Source organism: Mandrillus leucophaeus, unplaced genomic scaffold (assembly GCF_000951045.1).
Source record: "Mandrillus leucophaeus isolate KB7577 unplaced genomic scaffold, Mleu.le_1.0 Scaffold288, whole genome shotgun sequence".
NCBI lineage: Eukaryota > Metazoa > Chordata > Mammalia > Primates > Cercopithecidae > Mandrillus > Mandrillus leucophaeus.
In genome coordinates this window covers 1227388-1235166 of record NW_012103009.1, presented here as the reverse complement: position 1 = coordinate 1235166, position 7779 = coordinate 1227388, and the positions used below count along the sequence as shown (strand labels likewise).

Below are 7779 nucleotides of genomic sequence, written 5' to 3'. Positions count from 1 at the left end.
TTGTATTTTTAGTAGAGACGGGATTTCACTATGTTAGCCAGGATGGTCTTGATCTCCTGACCTCGTGATCCACCTGCCTCAGCTTCCCAAAGTGCTGGGATTACAGGCGTAAGCCACCGCGCCCAGCCAATCTTGGCCTTTCTTATTCCCAGCATGCACTTGGAGCCTGTGCCCCTCACCTGAAGGCACCCCCAGCTCGAGGGGTTTGTACCCCTGACTGGTCGGTCCCCTCCCCTTGGGTGTTGCTGGGACCTGTTCCTTGCTCCTAAGTCACATCGTAGGAACGAAGCAATGGAGTGTCCACAGCTAAGTGTGTGTGCATGACCACACCACGTACAACTGACCCCACCTTGTTGGAGCTGCTCTCTCCTTTGCTAAGGGAACACAGCAGCCGTGTTGGGCAACACCGCATGCCTAGGACCTTCAGTGGCCTCTAGCACCAGAGTGCAGCCTCTGGACAAAAGCCAGCAAGAAAATGAAGCCGTCAGTCCTACAGCTGAAAGGACAGATGGGTGCCAGCACCCTGAGTGAGCGTGGAGGTGAACTCTGCCCCAGCTCAGCCTCCAGCCCAGCTGCCACCTGATGGCAGCCTGTGTGCCGAGCAGAGGACACCACTAAGCAGCACCAGACCGCTGGTCACAGAGACTGTGCGATGACAGATGTGTGTCATCTCGAGCTGCGAGGTTTGTGGTGACCTTGTTACACAAGGACAGACGCTAATACGACGGGTTCCCACAGCGGGTCTCCAGGGCTCAGGCAGTTCTCATCACAAGACCTCAGGGGGTCTCTTGGCTGAGTGCAGAGGATAATGCAGCTGAAGGTCATGGCCAGACTCCTGGGGACAGATCACCAGCCCCTGATACCCTCAGCATCAAGAGCTGCTGCCGAATTGTGGCCAGGCCCGTTTCTTTTCTTTTCCTTCCTTTTTTTTTTTTTTCTTTTTTGATACAGAGTCTTGCTCTGTCACCCAGGCTGGAGTGCAATGGTTCAATCTCAGCTCACTGCAACTTCTGCCTCCCGGGTTCAAGCGATTCTCATACCTCAGCCTCCCGAGTAGATGGGATTACAGGCATGTATCACCACACCCAGCTAATTTTTGTATTTTTTGTACAGGCGGGTTTTTACCATATTGGTCAGGCTAATGTCGAACTCCTGGCCTCAAGTGATCCGCCTGCCTCGGCCTCCCAAAGTGCTGGGATGACAGGTGTGAGCCACCACACCTGGCCAGCCAAGCTCATTTCTAAGAAAATCCAGGGAAGGAAGGAGGGACGGAGCGAGGGCCAGGACCACTCTAAGAGCAGAGTGATGGGTGCGGGTGGGGAGTGGGGCTGGAGGGGGCCGAGGGGCTGTGGTTCGTGGACCCAGGCCCTGGCCAGTCCCCAAACGCTGCAGCTCCTGCCTCTCCAAGCGGTTTCCTAGGGACCATCAGTATAACTGTGACAGCAAACCCATCCGTAATGTGATTTAATTAAGAGATAATGACAGTGGGACCGGGAATTGTGTTGTGTGGGTAATGGGTTCTCATTGCCTCACAAGCCCTGCAGTAACTCGGAGCTCGGGATATTAAGTCGTCACCGTGTCATTGTTTGGGGAGAATTGCCATATTTCTCAAATGCCTTCAAACTTTTATTTTCCTTCCACGGTCTCTGAGTTTGCTCCAGCCCCTCACTGATTAGTTCCAGCTAAATCTGCCTTTTCTCATTAAAAGAAAAGCTCATGCATTTTATTTTCAATTAATTTGCAGGAATCTATCAGGAGAAAGTCCAACTGAACCTCGTCATTCACAATGCAATTTCTCAGAACCACCAGGGACGGCAGGTGTAGTCCAGGGTGGAGCTGGCCTCCCACCTGCTTGGGCACGTGCACCCCAAGGGCTCTCTCAGGCCAGGGCCGCTGGGCTCAGCCTCCTGCACAGACCCACCTGCTGGGGCACGTGCACCCCAAGGGCTCTCTCGGGCCAGGGCCGCTGGGCTCAGCCTCCTCCGCAGGAGTGTGGGGAGAGGCCTCATCACACTTCCCACCTGGTGGCAGGTGCCAGGACCCCTGAGTCTCCTCCGCTCTGCCCTTCAGTCTTGTCCCCTTGAAGACACATGGGGCAGGGCCGGGGGGCTAACGTGTTAGGATATGGGTTCTGGCCTCTGGCAGCTCTCAGAGCCTGCCTGGCACTCCCTTAGTGAGCATCTGGCCTCTGGGCACCTCTTGACTCCCCTGGCAAGATGGAGTGGCCTGAGGGAGCCACTGGTCCCAGGGGACACTCGCCAGGACCCTCCCGCAGGCTGTGGATGTGCGTGGCCTGTCCTTGGCTTCCCTGGACCAGACCTGCCCATCGGCCTCCAGTACACGTGGGTCCAGTGGGTTTAGCCACTGAAACCTCACCTTCCTCACAGCTCTTTCCTCTCATAAGTTCGCACCTTTCTCTAGGCCCCAGCTGTGCCCAGTGGCAGGGGTGAGATGAGATGTTCTGAAGCACTCATCCAAGGGCCGGAGAAGCATCATATGGGACAGGAGGGGAAGGACTCCTGGGGGCCCACCCTGGGCCTCTGCCCGGAGGCCCGGTGTCTTCCTGCCAGCCTCTGCTGCCGGGCAGCAGCACCTGCTCCAACACCTCATGCCGAGCATTCAGTGTTTTGTTTGGGAAGTCGCCGGGCACAGCCTGTCTTGCAGGATGCAGGAGAGGACACTGGAAATATCATCACTCGTCATCAGGACAACCCTATTCTCCAGGGCTCAGCCCTCACCTCCACTCCTCAGGGCACAGACGGGTGGGCAGGGCCGGGAGCCTCTGCAGCCTGCACCCCTGTGAGGGGTCTTGCAGGAGGGGAGGCATCTGCGGCAGAGCCCAGCGTCCCCACCGCCAGCGTCCCCACCGCCGGCGTCCCCGCCTGTCTGCAGTTCAGCCTGGCTCCCAGCAGGCCCAGCAGCGTCTCCTCTGTGAACCCCCAGCCCCCGAACATCGCAGGGCAGCCCCACCTCCCCATCCCCGGGAGGACAGGGCCTGAACATCGCAGGGCAGCCCCACCTCCCCATCCCCGGGAGGACAGGGCCTGAACATCGCAGGGCAGCCCCACCTCCCCATCTCCGGGAGGACAGGGCCCCCGAACATCGCAGAGCAGCCCCATCTCCCCATCCCCGGGAGGACAGGGCCCCTGAAGCGGACACAGGAGTGGGGCCGCCTCACATTTGCTCCCAGAGCAGACCCTCCTGGTTCCCTCCACAGGCAGCCCCTTCCATCCCCTGTCCCCAACACAGCAAACCCCCCACCTTCACCCCAACCTGCCCCACCCCCGCTGCAGCCCCTTTCCAGTCCAGCTCCTGCCCCCCTAACCCTCCTCCTTCTAGAAGCTTCTCCCCTTGGCATTCAGGTGAAGTAAGAGACTGGCAGGACTTGTTTTCTGGTCCCAGCCCCACTGACCCAAACAGGACCAGGCAGGATGAAGTGAAGAAACCAGCAGGAACCAGCAGACGGTGAGAGGCGGATCCCTGGCTGCCCTCACTGTTCACTGGCATCAGACACGCCCACCAGCACCACGACAGTTTACAAATGCCATGGCAACGACCCATAAGGTGCCAGCCCTTTCCATGGCAATGACCCAGAAGCTACCGCCTTTTTCCTAGAAAATTCTAAATAACTTACCCCTCAATTTGCATTGGCCCATCCTTAATTTGCGTGTAATTGAAAGTGGGTTCACAGGGGTATAAATACAGCTGCCAAACACCATATGCTGTGGGTGCACTGCCTAGAAGTTCGCCCTCAAGAAGCAGTACCGTTCAATGGAAGACGGCGGCCCAACACCACTAGCTCACCCTTGAATTCCACTTGGGGAAGCCAAGAACCCTCCCAGGGTAAGTCCCAGTTTGGGGTCTTGCCTGTCCTATAACATGGGGGGCCTCCCTCTGCCACTTCACTGCCCTTCCTTGTTCCCCCTCCAAGTGCAGTGCCCAGAACCCCGACACCATCCACTCACGGGACCTCCCCATTTCCAGAGAATTCTGGGTCTTGGCCTGGCTGTCCTAACTCCCCTCCCCACAGCTTTTGACTTTCACCTCCACTGGGCTGTCCAGCCCAGCCATGACCCCAACCTCCGGCCCCTTCCTGTTACAGCTGGAGGGTCCTGACTCCCACGTCCACCACAGGGGCCCCCAGCCAAGCACAGCTCCAGACTTGTGGGCCCCATGCAGGTGCCATGGTTCATACCTGTAATCCCACCACTTTGGGAGGCTGAGGCAGAAAGATCTCTCGAGCCCAGGAGTTACAGACCAGCCTGGGCAACACAGCAAAACGTTGTCTCTAAGGAAATAAAAGCAAAGATAAAGAACTTCAAGATGGCAGCAGCAGAGTAGATCCTCCTCTACATGCTTGCCCAGTGCATGGCTGGAGTCCTGCCTGCTCTGCCCCTCGTGGCCGTGCCCCTCTCCCTCGGGGGACTGATCAGAGCGGGTCCTCCCACGCCTGGCCATGCCCCTCTCCCTCGGGTGACTGATCAGAGCGGGTCCTCCCGTGCCTGGCCGTGCCCCTCTCCCTCGGGGGACTGATCAGAGCGGGTCCTCCCACTCCTGGCCGTGCCCCTCTCCCTCGGGTGACTGATCAGAGCGGGTCCTCCCGTGCCTGGCCGTGCCCCTCTCCCTCAGGTGACTGATCAGAGCGGGTCCTCCCACTCCTGGCCGTGCCCCTCTCCCTCAGGTGACTGATCAGAGCGGGTCCTCCCGTGCCTGGCCGTGCCCCTCTCCCTCAGGTGACTGATCAGAGCGGGTCCTCCCACGCCTGGCCGTGCCCCTCTCCCTCGGGTGACTGATCAGAGCGGGTCCTCCCGCGCCTGGCCGTGCCCCTCTCCCTCGGGTGACTGATCAGAGCGGGTCCTCCCACTCCTGGCCGTGCCCCTCTCCCTCGGGTGACTGATCAGAGCGGGTCCTCCCACGCCTGGCCGTGCCCCTCTCCCTCAGGTGACTGATCAGAGCGGGTCCTCCCACGCCTGGCCGTGCCCCTCTCCCTTGGGTGACTGATCAGAGCGGGTCCTCCTGCGCGTGCTTTGCCCAGCACATGGCTGGAATCCTGCCAGCTCCGCCCCTCTTCCTGCAGGTGACTGATGGGGACCCTGCACAATGCCCCCTCCTCAGAGACACCTGCCCTGATGTCCGCACAGTGACAGCCCCGCCCTCTCCAGCCCCTGCTGTGTCCCTCCACCTTCACCCCACAGCGACTGTGTGCTTCTGTCCGAGTCCCCACACACAAGCCCGTGATTGAGGGTGTCTGCCTGTTGCTGAAGCCCCAGTCCCTGGTGTGTCCCCTAGGCTATGGTAGGGGTCCCAGAGCATCTGTCGACCACTGTAGCCAGTTCCAGTTTTAGACATCAGTGCCCACAGGGGCTTCGGCGCGGATGCCAGTGCTTTGGGCTGGCCTCTTCTACAACTCACCTCCAGCCATGTCATGGCCTCAGCTTAAATCCCTTCAGATGCACAACTGACCAGGCCAGCACAGCAGCCCGTCCACCTGTCCGGGTGACCCTCCTGCCCTGCTGGCCTTCTCTCGGGGCCAGGCTGCAGGTTAAGGCTACAGTGAGCTATGGTTGCATCACTGCACTCCAGCCTGGGTGACAGAGCAAGACCTTGTCTCAAAAAAAATTATCAAAATCAAAAATGAAAGATGGGATATCACTACAGATCCTACAGAAATAAAAAGGACGATAAGAGAATGCCATGAACGATTGTGTGCCAACAAATTAGATAGCAGATTAAATGGACAAATTACCGAAAGAAACTACCAAGGCTTACTCAACAAGTAAACAGACTGAAATAGTAATTTTTGAAATTTCCACACTGAAAAGCACAAGGACGGATGACTTCACTTGTGAATTCTACCAAACTTTTTTTTAGTTGCTATCAACAAGTTTATTGTCTTTATCTGGAAAATCCTCATAGAAATTGTTTGGTTTAGCTTCCAGCAGCCTGCTCCCGAGCTCTGAGGAAGCTTGCCTTCTTTCGAACTACCCGGTGTTTCTTCTGAGCAAGGGACATTTTCACCTCTTCTTTTTAACTTCTTTCTTGGGCTTCTTTTCAGTCTGGGCTTCTTTTCATAGACTGGATTATCTCATATAGCAGCATGAGCTTTCTTTTTTTTTTTTTCTGAGATGGAGTCTCACTCTGTCACCCAGGCTGGAGTGCTGTGGCGCAGTCTTGGCTCACTGCAAAACCTCCGCCTTCCAGGTTCAAGCAACTCTCCTGCCTCAGCCTCTTGAGCTGCTGGGATTACAGGCATGAGCCACCGCACACGGCCACAGCATGAGCTGTCTTATACATCTCCTCCATCGTGTCTGGAGTTATGCTTTTTTTCTTTTCTTTGGTGGAGTCTCACTCTGTCATTCAGGCTGGAGTGCAGAGGCACGATCTCAGCTCACTGCAACCTCCACCTCCCAGGTTCAAGTGATTCTCCTGCCTCAGCCTCCCAAGCAGCTGGGATCACAGGTACCCACCACCACATCCAGCTAATATTTGTATTTTTAGTAGAGATGAGGTTTCACCATGTTGACCAGCTGGTTGCAAACTCCTCAAGTGATCACCCTGCCTCGACCTCCGAAAATGCTGAGATTACAGGTCTGAGCCACTGCGCCTGGCCTACCCTGTTCTTTATGTATTGAGAGAACTGTTTCTTGTAAGCATCTTCATCTTCCTCCATTAAGTAGCACATGTAATCTGAAATATTCTGGCCTATGATGTGCTTCCATTGTACTTCTGCATTAAATTATTTGCTTTCAGAATCATGACAGGGAATCGTTTGGTACTGAGGATAGACCAGCCCCCACCCACAGCTCCCTTCAGGGCACCAAAAACTTCATTGCCAGTGGGAGTTCTGGCAAGGCCTGCATCCAAAGAGCAGGTAAAGGCACCTGGCTGACCATCTATGCCTTCCACGTTGTATTCATCACCAGTCACTTCCACTTGGCCTTCCTAGATCTTGTCCAGGCCAAACCTATTGAGAAGCCTGTGGGCCAGCAGCAGGCCAGGGCAATATGCTGCGGCGTCGTTTGTCAGGCCAACCTTCACACCGTATTTCAGCAGTTCGTGGGCATATGCTACGCAGACTATCATATCCCCCTCGATACGGGCATAAGCAACCTGACAAATGATATCTCTGTTTGTTACACAAACTATCATCCTGTATTTGGGTGTAAATATCCTGTATTTGGGATAAAAGTCGTATTTACTTTTATCCTCTACCACCAAGCGTTTCTGAGCATAGTGACCAGTTTTACCTCTCCTCATCTTCCACATTTCACTTGGTATCTCTTAAAGTTGGCCTTATTCTCAACTTTAACAAACTCCATCCTGTGGAACAGACGCCCATGTCTGTGGCTCAACAGAGACCTGCAGACCCAGCAGTGCTGGGCAGGGAAAGGCTCTACCAAACATTTAAATAAGAAGAAATGCTAATCCTTCAAATATTTTTTCAAAATAATGGAGGAGAAGGTAAGACTTCTAGATATGCTTTGGACGTCTTGTCCCCTCCAAATCTCATGTTAAAATAAGATCTCCAACGCTGGAGGTTAGGCCTGGTGCGAGGCGTTTGGGTCACAGGGCTGGATCCCTCAAGAACAGCTTGCAGTAATGTGTGAGGAGAATTCACTCATTATTCCTGAGGCCCTCACCAGAAGCAGATGCCAGCATTATGCTTCCTGTGTAGCCTGCAGAACCATAAGCCAAACAAACCTCTTTTCATTATAAATGACCCAGCCTCAAGTCATTCTTTACGGCAGTGCAAATTGGACTAACATGTTTCCCAACTAA

General features: G+C 55.4%; 1 pseudogene; it reads right to left on the bottom strand.

Annotated features, from left to right (window-relative positions):
• Nucleotides 1-5928: 5928 nt before the first annotated feature.
• Nucleotides 5929-7319, bottom strand: LOC105543630 (annotated as a pseudogene).
• Nucleotides 7320-7779: the final 460 nt, after the last annotated feature.